The sequence below is a fragment of the Delphinapterus leucas genome, chromosome 5 (genome assembly GCF_059928025.1).
Source record: "Delphinapterus leucas isolate spDelLeu-1000000601 "Yukka" chromosome 5, BTC_Dleu_Yukka2, whole genome shotgun sequence".
Classification (NCBI taxonomy): domain Eukaryota; kingdom Metazoa; phylum Chordata; class Mammalia; order Artiodactyla; family Monodontidae; genus Delphinapterus; species Delphinapterus leucas.
Window position 1 is genome coordinate 90542994 of NC_143133.1, and position 16352 is coordinate 90559345.

A 16352-nucleotide genomic window follows, 5' to 3' on the forward strand; every position below is an offset into this window, starting at 1 on the left:
GACAAAGATACTACAAAAAAAGAAAATTACAGACCAATATCACTGATGAATATAGATGCAAAAATCCTCAACAAAATACTAGCAAACAGAATCCAACAGCACATTAAAAGGATCACACACCACATGATCGAGGGGGATTTATCCCAGGAATGCAAGGATTTTTCAATATACGCAAATCAATCAATGTGATACACCATATTAACAAATTGAAGAAGGAAAACCATATGATCATCTCAATAGATGCAGAAAAAGCTTCTGACAAAATTCAACACCCATTTATGATAAAAACTCTCCAGAAAGTGGGCATAGAGGGACCCTACCTCAACATAATAAAGGCCATATATGACAAACCCACAGCAAACATCATTCTCAATGGTGAAAAACTGAAAGCATTTCCTCAAAGATCAGGAACAAGACAAGGATGTCCACTCTCACTGCTGTTATTCAACATAGTTTTGGAAGTCCTAGCCATGGTAATCAGAGAAGAAAAAGAAATAAAAGGAATACAAATTGGAAAAGAAGAAGGAAAACTGTCACTGTTTGCAGATGACATGATACTATACATAGAGAATCCTAAAGATGCCACCAGAAAGCTACTAGAGCTACTCAATGAATGTGGTAAAGTTGCAGGATACAAAATTAATGCACAGAAATCTCTTGCATTCCTATACAGTAATGATGAAATATCTGAAAGAGAAATTAAGGAAACACTCCCATTTACCATTGCAACAAAAAGAGCAAAATACCTAGGAATAAACCTACCTAAGGAGACAAAAGACCTGTATGCAGAAAACTATAAGACACTGATGAAAGAAATTAAAGATGATACCAACAGATGGAGAGATATACCATGTTCTTGGATTGGAAGAATCAATATTGTGAAAATGGCTATTCTACCCAAAGCAATCTACAGATTCAATGCAATCCCTATCAAATTACCAATGGCCTTTTTTATAGAACTAGAACAAAAAATCTTAATATTTCTATGGAGACACAAAAGACTCTGAATAGCCCAAGCAGTCTTGAGGGAAAAAAGCAGAGCTGGAGGAATCAGACTCCCTGATTTCAGACTATATTACAAAGCTACAGTAATCAAGACAATATGGTACTGGCACAAAAACAGAAACATAGATCAATGGAACAAGATAGAAAGCCCAGAGATAAACCCAGGCACCTATGGTCAGCTAATCTATGACAAAGGAGGCAAGGATATACAATGGGGAAAAGACAGTCTCTCCAATAAGTGGTGCTGGGAAAACTGGACAGCTACATGTAAAAGAATGGAATTAGAACACTCCCTAACACCATGCAGAAAAATAAACTCAAAATGGATTAGAGGCCTAAATGTAAGACCAGACACTATCAAACTCTTAGAGGAAAACATAGGAAGAACACTCTTTGACATAAATCACAGTAAGATCTTCTTTGATCCACCTCCTACAGCAATGGAGATAAAAACAAAAATAAACAAATGGGACCTAATAAAGCTTCAAAGCTTTTGCACAGCAAAAGAAACCATAAGCAAGATGAAAAGACAACCCTCAGAATGGAGAAAGTATTTGCAAACGAATCAACGGACAAAGGATTAATCTCCAAAACATATAAACAGCTCATGCAGCTCAATATTGAAAAAACAAACAGCCAAATCCAAAAATAGGTAGAAGACCTAAATAGACATTTCTCCAAAGAAGATATACAGGTGGCCAAGAAGCACATGAAAAGCTGCTCAACATGACTAATTATTAGAGAAATGCAAATCAAAACTACAATGAGGTATCACCTCACACCAGTTAGAATGGGCATCATCAGAAAATCTACAAACAACAAATGCTGGAGAGGGTGTGGAGAAAAGGGAACCCTCTTGCACTGTTGGTGGGAATGTAAATTGATAAAGCCACTATGAAGAAGAGTATGGCGATTCCTTAAAACACTAAAAATAGTATTACCATATGACCCAGCAATCCCACTACTGGGCATATACCCTGAGAAACCATAATTCAAAAAGACACATGTACCCCAGTGTTCATTGCAGCACTATTTACAATAGCTAGGCCATGGAAGCAACGTAAATGCCCATCGACAGACGGACATGTACAATATATGACATATACGACAGATGGGTATATACAATGGGCTATTACTCAGCCATAAAAAGGAACTAAATTGGGTCATTTTTTGAGACATGCATGGATCTAGAGACTGTCATACAGGTGAAGTAAGTCAGAAAGAGAAAAACAAATATTGTATATTAACGCATATATGTGGAGCCTAAAAAAATGGTACAGATGAACCGGTTTGCAGGGCAGAAACTGAGACACAGACGTAGAGAACAAATGTATGGACACCAAGGGGGGAAAGCCGCGGGGTGGTGGTGGTGTAAAAAAAATTAAAAAGTAAATAAATAAATAAAATAAAAAGGCCCCTCCACCTAAATGGACTTTGGGCCCTGTTTCTCGCACCTGACTTCAACTAACTAATTCAAGCATCACCAAGCTAGGACAGAAGAAGAAGAAAACAGTAGCAGACAGCTAACCCAAGAGTCTGGACCAGGCCTGTTAGACCCATCCTACTAGTTCAACTGTAGTATTTACAAAATATCTATCTCTCTATCAAAATTTAAAGTTATTCGTTTTACTTCTAGCTATCCTTTTGCCCCAGTGTTGAAGACCGAAGGAAAATTCTGTAGTAAGTTGTCACAAAGTATAGTTACTGGAGGCAATTTAACCGATTGTTGGATCTGTCATCAAATTCCTTGGTCAATAAAAGGCGTCAGCCATAATTCTTGACACTGAATTTTCAGATGTTCCTCTGAAGTTTCCTGTCAGCATATGCCTCCATGTTTGTTTACTACATTTGATAAATGTACTCAATTCTGAAGTTTCTGTAATGGGAAAGTGATGTTGGAAAAACAAATGGCTCGATTTTTAAAACTGCTTTGCAATGGGAAACTGGTTCTATAATCCAGACTGAACGTTGTGCTTTCATACCAGATTAGCCCGCTAATATATCTATCTAATGAGTCACATATAAAATCAGATTTCTGCATTGAACAATCCCCTTTCTAGACTAAATGAAACTCTGGGTAAATGGTTAAGCCCTGGGGATTCATGGCTTAAATCTTTGCTTCTGACTTTGCTATTGTTGTTGGCTATATTGATTGTGCTCTGTGTGATTAAGAGTAATAATCTCTTGTGCCTCTCAATGTATATTTAAAACTCCAACTAGAATAATGATGTCTAAATGACTTGAAACTATTGATGATATCTATAATTCAATATAAAACAATGGGTATGCATAATGCATAAACAGGGTAAATTGACATAAGTACTACTGGACAATCTAGAATTGACTATCAGTCCTTGCCAAGCATTCTATTAGTCATTTTGATGTACGATCCTTTGTCTCCATAATGTATATGACTGTACCTTCCACTTTTAAGAGGCGGAACAGTTCTCAGAGTTTTCTGAGAATCTACTTCCTGGGTTATAATCCTCAGTTTGGCTCAAATAAAATTCCCTTTTTTTTCCTCTTGATAGTTCATTGAATTTTTGTCAACATTTTCATCACTGAAATACCATATTCTAGTTTTCAATTTTGTATCTCTCTACTATTAGACTGTGAGTTCCTTGAGAGCAAAGACTGTGTGTGAGCAAATTCATCATTTTATCTCAGGACTTAGCACAGTACCTGACACGGATTCATTAAATAGTAATTGAATAGTAATTGAATAAACTTTATGCTGGATTTATTTTTACACAACATAGATGAATCTTTCTCTAGCTCTTCTTCAGGAAGCACTGTGAGATGTACTAACTAAACATCAAGAGTGGATTCCACATCTATATTTTTTCCCCTCCTTTACTTCTACCCCATTCTCCTTCCTCTATTTTTTTTTTTTTTTTTTTTTTGCGGTACGCAGGCCTCTCACTGTTGTGGCCTCTCCCGTTGCGGAACACAGGCTCCGGACGCGCAGGCTCAGCGGCCATGACTCACGGGTCCAGCCGCTCCGCGGCATGTGGGATCTTCCCGGACTGGGGCACGAACCCGTGTCCCCTGCATCGGCAGACGGACTCTCAACCACTGCGCCACCAGGGAAGCCCCTCCTTCCTCTATTTTTGAAGGTTATTGTATTGGGGATTGTCAAAGAGTTGTTATCTTTTCCCTTGCAAATCAAAATGAAAGGCTCACCTTGCTTATCTTGGTTTAACATAATAAAGAAATAATCAAAGAAAAAAGCACCATATCTTTTTTTTTTTTTTAATCCACAAAATGGTTCCCAGATATAAGGGATGTTGTGGAAGCAGAATCTGAGTATGGGGTAAAGTGAGAAGCCATCATGACCAAACCAAGCAAACTCCCCCTAGATACCTGCAGTTTTAGAGATGGAAGGGAATTCAGCAATGATTGAGTCCACCAATGACTCACAACCTGCTTTGATCATTGGTAACTTGCCTATAGAGCCGTGCTATATATTAAAGTGTTTGGGTTTTGGAAGTGCACAGAATAGAAAGAAGTAAAATAATTCTCAGGGCAAAACCTGAAAAAGTAAAAACTGCATAAGATCAAAAATGAAAAATGGGGGCTTCCCTGGTGGCGCAGTGGTTGAGAATCTGCCTGCCAATGCAGAGGACACGGGTTCGAGCCCTGGTCTGGGAGGATCCCACATGCCGCGGAGCAACTAGGCCCGTGAGCCCCAACTACCGAGCCTGCGCGTCTGGAGCTTGTGCTCCGCAACAAGAGAGGCCGCGACAGTGAGAGGCCCGGGCACCGCGATGAAGAGTGGCCCCCGCTCGCTGCAACTAGAGAAAGCCCTCGCACAGAAATGAAGACCCAACACAGCCAAGAATAAATAAATTTTTAAAAAAAGACTATCTCCTATTAAAAAAAATGAAACATGAGTTTGATATGTCCTCAGCGCCTTTTGGTAATGACTAACTGCTTCTCTAGCTGGTGATTCCCCAGCTGAGCCATCTTCTCTGGTAACTGGCACATTTACACTGCATGGGTGAGAGTCCTTGTCCTTCTAGGATTTGACTTAGTATCATCCATATCTGACATTATCTTTTTTTTTTTTTTTTTTTAATGTAGGTAATTGTTTATCTGCCCAGTAAGTGAACCCAAGAAATGCAAGATTCATCATCCAGGACTCGAAGACCTCGAAACACACACAGCAAAGAGCCTCCCTTGGTAAATGGATGAGATAACAAAGGGGCCCGTCTCTTACTCTGTCCCCAGGCCAAACCTGTATCTATTTCCCGGGTGAAACATAAGTTTGTTGCCCTCATGGTCTCAGCTATTTCTGTACTTCAGGCTAGAAAGAAAGCTCTTACCTTCTTTGTTATGTGTTTACTACGAGCCACAACGAGGCAGAAACCTCTTTAACACACAGGTGTGATCCCCATCTTGTCTTCAGAGTTGGCCGAGGGATGCCGGGCTGATCTGATTTCTTCCAGAACTAGAGTCCGATAAATTAGGTGCCGGCCTAGTCCGGCATACCTTCCGGAAAGCCAGTGAGGATATCCACAGCCCTGGCCAAGCATTCAGGGCTCCTTGCTTTCAGGCAGCAGGCAGCTCTGACCTCAGTCAGATCAGGCCTGTGAGGAGGATTTGAAGAGGGAGGTTGCTCACTTGGGGTGTGTCCCTCACACCCAGGCCCAACCCCTGAAGACTGTTTCTCTGCTGCTCACTCCTGCCCCCTCCCCATTTCTAAGTCTTCTTACTCTCCTGGATTAGAAGGCTATGTTTCTCAAGCCACATCTGAGAAGGCTGAGCTCCTTAACCTAGAAACAGAAGAGTGCTGACAAGACAGATGGGCCTGGGGGCTCAAGAGATGGCTCCAGAGCCCAAAGGGTCCCAGCTGGAGCCACGCAGGAGGCCAAGGCATTCTTCCTTGTGGCTGTCTTTTCTTTGTTTGCAAAACTTGATTGAAACATTTTGCCTTGTCTTGCTTTTTCCTACTATGGGCACTTTTTCCTTAGGTTACAACCTAAACTATTACTATATTAAAATAGTAATCACTATTCCCAGAAAATTTACTTTTTCAATAAATCTAAGATGCTTATGTGTGTGCTGGGAGGTACTAAATATTCCATGGGAATTTGCAAAAAAATTTATACTGTTTACTTATGTGTATTTAGTAGGTCAAACTTGTTAATTATGTTGTTCAAATCCTCTTTATCCTTATTTATCCTTCCTGATCTGCTCAATCTTTGAAAAAAATGTTTTAAAGATTTCTATGATAAGTACAGGTTTAGCAATTTATCTTTGTATTTCTGAATCTTTGCATTATACATTTTGAAGCTATGCAATTAAATATTAGATTGAACCATATGACACTGACATTGGAAATTATATAATACATTAAGGTTTATGGCTATTTTCTTGGTAGAAGGTGACCTATCAAAATAAAATATCACTCTGCTCTTTTAAATCCTTTTTGCCTTGAATTCTCTTATGTCTGGTATTTTCACATAGGCTCACTTTTTGTTAGTGGTTAACAGCTAAGATACTGATATCTTCCCCAAATTGACTAAAAGTTAAAAGACTGATAAAATCCTATATTATTGAGAGTATGAGAAAAACAGCCCGTTCCATTACACTACTGGTGGAATGTAAATTGTTTTATTTTGGAATTAAACTAGATTAAACTTTAACTGAGATTTATTAAATTATGTATTTAATTTATTAAATTACAAATCTGTAACATGTAAACCCTTTGGTCCAGAAATCCCACCTTTAAGTATTTTATAAAACTATACAACCATACAAAAAGCGGTAAGGGGCTTCCCTGGTGGCGCAGTGGTTGAGAGTCCGCCTGCCGATGCAGGGGACACGGGTTCATGCCCCAGTCCGGGAAGATCCCACATGCCGTGGAGCGGCTAGGCCCGCAAGCCACGGCCGCTGAGCCTGCGCGTCCGGAGCCTGTGCTCCGCAACGGGAGAGGCCACAACAGTGAGAGGCCCACGTACCGCAAAAAAAAAAAAAAAATTGGTAAGGATTTTCACTACCATATTGTTCATGATCATGAAAAACTGGAAACAAAAGTTCAAAAATTGTAGAATGGTAAAATAAGTTATTGTACATACAGGAGAATACTATGTAGTCATTTAAAAAAATGTAGATCAACATCCTCTGTCATAAAGAGATGTTCATATTTTGTGCTATGTGAAAAAGGCAACCTGCTGAAATATATAAAATATAACCTCAATTTGGAAGAAAAAAATTATTTTGTACATTGAAATGTTTTCTAGTTTCTGTGTTGATACTTTGGCATCTTGGGGCTTTGCTGACCAGAGAGGGCCCACCCCTCCCAGGCTTAGCTGATTCCTAGAGACAGCAAAGGGCTGCAAGTGCGATTTTCACGTGCAAACCACCCAGCCCAGACCCACATCGGCCTCCTTTATCGGCTGTTACACTCAGGGCCACTATTCCCACAGCCCTACCCACCCAAGGCCAGTACCAGACAACTAGGGACAGCTCCTATGTGATGGAGCCAATGAAGTTATTCAAACTAGCCGATTTTAGACCTGTTTAGCCCATTACTCTGTCAGGAGACATTCTTCCCCTCAAAAACCACAAAAACGCTCCTGCACACAGCTTCCCCATCTCTCTCTGCCTGCGACCAACCAACCTCAGTGTTCTCTCCTGTGGCCCTGCATAGTGGCTGTGGTGGACCTCCCTCCTTTTGGGAACTGTGAGTAATCAGCTACCTTTTCAATGGCAATCCTGATCTGTTGGCCTCACCATACCTGAATAAAAATCATATCTACATAAAACATAAATACATAAAAAGTCCTAATGAATATAGACAGAAGTTATCTCCAGGGGAGAGTGCTAGCTCTGAGTGGGGAGGAGAAGCAGTGGATTACGCTGTTGACTGTCTGGTTCATTTATTGTTATTTTTTTAATATTTTTTTTTGTGGCCATGCTGCACAGTTTGCAGGATCTTAATTCCCCGACCAGGGATTGAACCAGGGCCCCTAGCAGTGGAAGCATGGAGTCATAACCACTGGACTGTCAGGGAATTCTCTGTCTGGCTTATTTTTATAATACTATGTTGCTTGTGTACTTTAAAAGATAGGCCATTTAAAAAAAGTCAGCTCTCTCCATCTTCTATACAATTGCCATAAGCCAAGCTTTCTTCTTTTTTATTAAAACAATTCTTTTTTTTTGCTTTTTTATGTGATAAGAACAATTAATATGAGCTCTATCCTCTTGAAAAATTTAAGTGTATAATTGTTAACTGTGAGCACAGTGTTGTACAACAGGTCTCTAAAACCTATTCATCTTGCAGAACTGAAACTTTATACCCCTTGACTAGCAACTTCCCATTTCCCTTTCTTCCTAGCCCCTGGATTCTATGACTCGACTATTTTAGATACCTTACAATGGAGGAAAAATCTTTTCTCGGCCCTTTTAAGGTCACTGGCTGGGTCTGAAAATTAAACTGACAAAGATGGATTAACAGGGGGAAAGTATATGGAAAGTATACAAATTTATTCAATGTAGTTGTACATGACATAGGAGCCTTCATAAGAAAATGAAGATCCAAAGAAACAGTTAGACCTGAGTATTTTATGCTGGATTTGACGAAGAGTGTACCACGGTGGAGGAATGTGAGAAGTTCAGGAGGGTGAGGGAATTGTAGTAAAGTGGGGGAAACTTCGCACATGAGCATTTTATGACCTGTTTCAGGGAAGAAGGGCAAGGACGGGAGGAGGGCAGAGTGATCTTCCTGCTTCTGACATTTTTTCAAACTCCTTTAGCTTAAAATATTCAATATGTCAAGGTGTGGTATTTTGGGGTCACATGTCCTAAACCCCATCAACTCACTTAAGTGGAATCATGCAGTATTTTTTCCTCTGTGATTGGCTTATTTCACTTAGCATAATGTCTTCAAGGCGTATCCATGTTGTCACATATGGCAGGATTTCCTTCTTTTTTAAGGCTGGATAATATTCCATTGTTATGTACATATCACATTTTCTTTATCCATTAATGTGTCAATGGACATTTAGGTTGTATACACATCTTGCAATCCCTCTGTATTTCTTATCTGTTCTATTATAATGTTAACCTGTTTTTCACTTTTCCATTATCGGCCCCGTCCAACTCACTCTCCATACCAGACAGAGAGTGAACTTTAAAAAATAAAAATTGCTCATACAGCTCTTTCATTTCTGGACATTTTGGAGGGATAAATATCTTGAAAAAACATTCCCACTACAAAGCTAGGCACGACAAAGAAGTATCTTCCTAGGTGCATAATGCTTAGCTGAGCTTGCAAGTGAGGAAGTAAAATCAGAGAGAATAAAGGGAGTAAAGGAGAATAGGAAATAGAGAGGAAACTTGGGAGGTAAGGAGGCATTGATGCCATAGTGGTTCTGAGGACATCTGCTAGTCCTAGTAAGCTTGAACCTTTGGTTCTGTGACAATTGCCTTGAGAGGTGGAGGATAAAGGGACAAAGCCTTGGGTACCTACAAGATGAAGAGTTGAAATGTCTCATCAGGGAGCAGGGCTTATCTCTGGGAATTTGTAACCACAGGCTCGCCCTCAAACAATATAAATTGAACCTTCAATTTATACTACCTGAGTGTTCTAAGAAACCACAAGCTGAGAAATTAACAAACACACATCCTCTCTGGAGGGCACAACATCAACCCAGGCCTTCTGGATTTCCAGAGGAACAAAAGTTCACAATCCAAAATTACAAAACACCACAGAAACCTTCAAGAGGGAGAGTCACAAAAACAAATAGTAAAATCAGACACCCAAGGACTTGATGATGGAATTTAGAAGCAGAATATAAAATAAGTATATGGGTTAAGAAGCTTAACAAAAGATATCAAAGCAAGGAACAAAATGTTATCAAAAAAGATCCTGGCAAGTTTGAAAAAGTAGACCATCTAAATAGACCATCTAAAATAAAAAATTTGGGAATTACCTGGTGGTCCAGTGGTTAGGACTCAGCGCTTCCACTGCTGGGGGCCCGGGTTCAATCTCTGGTCGGGGAACTAAGATCCTGCAAGCCATGAGGCACAGCCAAAAAACTAAAACAAAATAAAATTTAAAATTTAAACTCAATATTAAAAAAATAAGTCCACTGAAAAAAAATCTGACTTATAGGAAAAAAATCTTTTAAATTACCTGGAATATATCATTGAGAGAGAAATCCACTCCTCTCATTTTTCCCCCCAAAACACTAGAAGGACTAAGAGACAAAAAGGATAGAAGAAGGTGTAACACACATACTTAGAGTTCAGGAGAAAAGACAAGAGGATGTAGTAAAACAGTTCTTAGAGGGATAATAACTGAGTATTCTCCATTGAATAAAAGACATAAATTTGGAATTTGGAGAGCACAACAAATCCCAGGCAGGATAAATATACAGAAATCTGCATCTAGACACATAAGAGTCAAACCACGAGGCACAACGGACAAAGATCTTAAAAGCCACCAGAAATTTAGATTCCCTAAATCACTTTCCTGCTTAAAAGCCCTCAATGACTTCCCTTTGCCTGGTTAAACTTAGGGTATTCTCCAAATTCTCATCCAAAGATCATGGTATATTTTCAAGAACACAAGAATGGAATGTGACTAATGAGTAGAAATTTCTAGTCTCAATTGCAGTGTGCCTGGCAAGAAAGGTAAAACTACTTTTGATGTTTGATTTTTAAAAGGGCATTGGATGATGGAATCTTTTTTTTTTTTTTTTTTTGGCCACACCGTGCGGCATGCGGGATCTTAGTTCACTGACCAGGGATCGAACCGAGCCCCCTGCAGTGGAAGCTCGGAGTCTCAACCACTGGACCACCATGGTAGTCCCCGGATAATGGAAATTTAACAATGCTGACCCAACACAATCTGATAAGAAACATGAATATTCTGGTCCACTAGAGAGGTGTGCAGTATGGTGGGGCAGGGACGATCTGTACCCAGCTAACATTTTCCTCTAGACATTCCATTTTCCAAATTTGTCCCACTGGCACACTGACACAAGAACATACAATCAAAACTCTTTTGTTCATGCTTTTAACCTTTTCTGACTCCATCCTCAAAGAAGGTTCTGTCATGTTTGTGTGAAAAATATCAAATTCTACAAAGCAGTTCTGCACTCCTTTGAAACCTGACACTTAATAACATACAATGTATGAGAGCTGCTTCCTCAGGACAGTTGTTCAGAACCATACAACTTCAGGGATAAGAAATAGGGGGAATACCACACTGAGTATCTTGGGAAAAAATTTTAATCTCCTTTCCAACATCTCTTTCAGCATTTTGTTAACTATAAGTGACAATCAGAAATAATTTGGTTTCATATTGCTTTCAAAAAGCAGTAAGAAAGTAGCTACTTGGGCTTCCCTGGTGGCGCAGTGGTTGAGAGTCCGCCTGCCGATGCAGGGGACATGGGTTCGTGCCCCGGTCCAGGAGGATCCCACGTGCCACGGAATGGCTGGGCCCGTGAGCCATGGCCGCTGAGCCTGCGTGTCCGGAGCCTGTGCTCCGCAACGGGAGAGGCCACAACAGTGAGAGGCCTGCATACAACAAAAAAAAAAGAAAAAGAAAAAGAAAGTAGCTACTTAAGAAAAAAAGAAGTAGCTACTTAGAAAAAAGGTCTAACAGTTTTTTCAATTAGAAACATTATTAAAAATTGATTACAGCAGAAACTAACACAACATTGTAAAGCAATTATACTCCAATAAAGATAAAAAATAAAAAATAAATAAAAGTATAAATTGAGAATTCCATCACATAGAAATACATGATCAAAGGTCAGACTAACAAACATTCAAACAGCCTCTATTCAAACGACAGTTCTCCATTTCTTTTAGAAGAATCTTTTTTCTCAGACTTGTTTAACTGGATAATGGAACCCTAATTTAAAATGGTTTCGGGGAACTTCCCTGGTGACGCAGTGGTTAAGAATCCGCCTGCTAATGCAGGGGACATGGGTTCGAGCTCTGATCCGGGAAGATCCCGCATGCCGTGGAGCAACTAAGCCCATGCGCCACAACTACTGAGCCTGCCCTCTAGAGCCTGCAAGCCGCAACTACTGAAGCCCACACGCCTACAGCCCATGCTCTGCAACAAGAGAAGCCACGACGATGAGAGGCCCGCACACTGCAACAAAGAGTAGCCCCCGCTCGCCGCAACTAGAGAAAGCCCGTGCGCAGCAACGAAGACCCAACACAGCCAAATATAATAAATAAATTTATTAAAAAAATAAATAAATGAAATAAAATAAAATGGAGTCAGGAAATCATGAAGGAAGAGCTCTCACCCCTCCTATCAACTTACACAGCCAGCAGAAAGATTTCCACATTCCTCAGTAACAGCAAACTGCCAACCACTTGAAACCAATGTCAAACCACCACAAGCCCAAACTCTCATTCTCCTCCAATGGGCTTCTGTTCAAAACAACACTCCCCAATTTCCTCCCAGATTCTAATAAAAGCTAACCTCCACTTTGTCTCCTCGGACTTGCTTATGGTTCACCATACTTCGCTGGCGCCAAATTGCAATTCTTCTGCTATTCCCAAATAAACTCATCTTTGCTTAATAAGAAACGCTGTTTCAGGTTGACATTATATGGTGTCAGAGATGGGGTTCAAAGCAACTGAACTCCTGCGGAGCTAACAATCCTTGGAACTGTGTGTAGTACCCACTTGAGCCCCTGTAATCTCTGCTTCTGTTAGGGAACCACTGACTGAAACCACCCGCCCTGGCCAGGCACCAGAGTAACCACTTGCATGAGTTATTTTAAACAGGAGGTCCTGGTAAGGAATGCAAAACTAACAAGTTACCACCAACCGGAAGAATTCAGGAAAGGTCAAAAGGAGAGAGGAGAATCCAGTCCATATGTCCTATCAACCTCCCAGAATCCTTCTCACTGTAATCCATCTTTGCTGAGTGATGCGCATCCCACCAAGAAGGACCCTGAGTCAGAGTGATTGGCCAGAGACAACCCAGAAACTAACCCCATTCCCATAAAACCCAAGACTGTGAGCCACATGGCAGAGTTCTCCTGGGTTCCCTTACCCTGCTGCTCACCACCCAGGCACCCCTTCCCCATAGTCTCTTGCTTTGTCAGCATGTGTGTCTCCTCAAACAATTCATTTCTGAGTGTTAGACAAGGGCCTGCTCTCGTGCCCTGGATGGGGTCCCCCTTCCTGCAACACTTCTATGAGTCATCTTCTTCCTTTCAGCTAAGTAAGTCTGCTCTTGGATTTGAGCTCCCTCCTTTTGGTCCAGCCCTCCAAATTTATTCAGAGTGTTTTCATAAAGGCATCATCCTCTTTGATGAATACTCAATTTTCTTCTACAATGTCTCTGTTTTTGAGCTATGGGATCCCAGTCCTCTAAAGAATCTTAGGATGGTTCTCTTTCTGGGATAAAACTCCTGGCCAGTTTTATGTTTAAAAACTACAGTCCCTGCTCCTGCTCGTTTTTTTTTAACATCTTTATTGGAGGATAATTGCTTTACAGTGTTGTTAGTTTCTGCTGTATAACAAAGTGAATCAGCTATACATATACATATATCCCCAAGTCCTCTCCCTCTTGCATCTCCCTCCCACCCTCCCTCTCCTAACCCTCTAGGTGGTCACAAAGCACCGAGCTGATCTCCCTGTGCCATGCAGCTACTTCCCACTAGCTATCTATTTTACATTTGGTAGTGTATATACATCAGTGATGCTCTCTCACTTCGTCCGAGCTTACCCTTCCCCCCTCCCCGTGTCCTCAAGTCAATTCTCTACAACTGTGTCTTTATTCCTCGTCTGCTCCTAGGTCCATTAGAACCATTTTTTATTTTTTTTTTAGATTCCATATGTATGGGTTAGCATATGGTATTTGTTTTTCTCTTTCTGACTTACTTCACTCTGTATGACAGATTCTAGGTCCATCCACCTCACTACAAATAACTCAATTGTGTTTCTTTTCATGGCTAATATTCCATTGTATATATGTGCCACATCTTCTTTCTCCATTCATGTGTCAATGGACACTTAGGTGGCTTCCATGTCCTGGCTATTGTAAATAGAGCTGCAATGAACACTGTAGTACATGACTCTTTCCGAATATGGTTTTCTCAGGGTATATGCCCAGTAGTGGGATTGCTGGCTCATATGGTAGTTCTATTTTTAATTTTTTAAGGAACCTCCATACTGTTCTCCATAGTGACTGTACCAATTTACATTCCCACCAACACTGCAAGAGGGTTCCCTTTTCTCCACACCCTCTCCAGGATTTATTTTTTGTAGATATTTTGATGATGGCCATTCTGATTGGTGTGAGGTGATACCTCATTGTAGTTTTGATTTGCATTTCTCTAATGATTGGTGATGTTGAGCATCTTTTCATGTGCTTGTTGGCCATCTGTATATCTTCTTTGAAGAAACATCTGTTTAGGTCTTCTGTCCATTTTTGGATTGAGTTGTATGTTTGATATTGAGCTGCATGAGCTGCTTGTATATTTTGGAGATTAGTCCTTTGTCAGTTGCTTCGTTTGCAAATATTTTCTCCCACTCTGAGGGTTGTCTTTTCATCTTGTTTATGGTTTCCTTTGCTGTGCAAAAGCTTTTAAGTTTCACTAGGTCCCACTTGTTTATTTTTGTTTTTATTTCCATTTCTCTGGGAGGTGGGTCAAAAAGGATCTTGCTGTGATTTATGTCATAGAGTATTTGGCCTATGTTTTCCTCTAAGAATTTTATAGTGTCTGGCCTTACATTTAGGTCTTTAATCCATTTTGAGTTTATTTTTGTTTATGGTGTCAGGGAGTGTTCTACTTTCATTCTTTTACATGTAGCTGTCCAGTTTTCCCAGAACCACTTATTGAACAGGCTGTCTTTTCTCCATTGTATATTTTTGCCTCCTTTATCAAAGATAAGGTGACCATATGTGCATGGGTTTATCTCTGGGTTTTCTATCCTGTTTCATTGATCTATCTTTCTGTTTCTGTGCCAGTACCATATTGTCTTGATTACTGTAGCTCTGTAGTATAGTCTGAGGTCCGGGAGTCTGATTCCTCCAGCTCCATTTTTCTTTCTCAAGATTATTTGGCTATTCGGGGTCTTTTCTGTTTCCATACAGATTGTGCAATTTTTTGTTCTAGTTCTGGGAAAAACGCCATTGGTAGTTTCATAGGGATTGCATTGAATCTGTAGATGGCTTTGGATAGTATAGTCATTTTCACAATGTTGATTCTTCCAATCCAAGAACATGGTATATCTCTCCATCTGTTTGTATCATCTTTGATTTCTTTCATCAGTGTCTTATAGTTTTCTGCATACAGGTTTTTTGTCTCCTTAGGTAGGTTTATTCCTAGGTATTTTATCTTTTTGTGGCAATGGTAAATGGGAGTGTTTCCTTAGTTTCTCTTTCAGATTTTTCATCATTAGTGTATAGGAATACAAGAGAATTCTGCACATTAATTTTGTATCCTGCTACTTTACCAAATTCATTGATTACCTCTAGTAATTTTCTGGTAGCATCTTTAGGATTCTCTATGTATAGTATCATGTCATCTGCAAACAGTGACAGTTTTCCTTCTTTTCTGATTTGTATTCCTTTTTATTTCTTTTTCTTCTCTGATTGCTGTGGCTAAAACTTCCAAAACTATGTTGAATAACAGTGGTGAGACTGGGCATGCTTGTCTTGTTCCTGATCTTAGAGGAAGTGGTTTCAGTTTTTCACCACTGAGGACGATGTTGGCTGTGGGTTTGTCATATATGTCCTTTATTATGTTGAGGTAGGTTCCCTCTATGCCTACTTTCTGGAGAGTTTTATCATAAATGGGTGTTGAATTTTGTTGAAAGCTTTTTCTGCATCTATTGAGATGATCATATGGTTTTCCTCCATATGTTTTTCTCAATTTGTTAATATGGTTTATTGCATTGATTGATTTGCCTATATTGAAGAATCCTTGCATCCCTGGGATAAACCCCACTTGATCTTGATCATGGTGTATGACCCTTTAATGTGCTGTTGGACTCTGTTTGCTAGTATTTTGTTGAGCATTTTTGCATCTATCTTCATCAGTGACATTGGCCTGCAGTTTTCCTTCTTTGTGACATCTTTGTCTGGTTTTGGTATCAGGGTGATGGTGGCCTTGTAGAATGAGTTTGGGAGTCTTCCCCCCCTCTGCTCTATTTTGGAAGAGTTTGAGAAGGATAGGTGTTAGCTCTTCTCTAAATGTTTGATAGAATTCGCCTGTGAAGCCATCTGGTCCTGGACTTTTGTTTGTTGGAAGATCTTAATCAGAGTTTCAATTTCAGTGCTTGTGATTGGTCTGTTTATATCTTCTATTTCTTCCTGGTTCAGTCTTGGAAGGTTGTGCTTTCCTAAGAATTTGTCC

The 16352-nt window shown here is 40.0% G+C and overlaps 1 protein-coding gene across 2 annotated transcripts in view; it reads right to left on the reverse strand.

Moving 5' to 3' along the window:
• Nucleotides 1-16352, reverse strand: part of PPEF2 (protein phosphatase with EF-hand domain 2) — a 77299-nt gene that overhangs the window by 56398 nt on the left and 4549 nt on the right. For both annotated transcript variants that reach the window (XM_030764035.2, XM_089912061.1), the window contains exon 2: nt 5331-10050. The gene's annotated coding sequence lies outside the window, so the exon portion shown is untranslated. The remainder of the gene's footprint in view (nt 1-5330; nt 10051-16352) is intronic.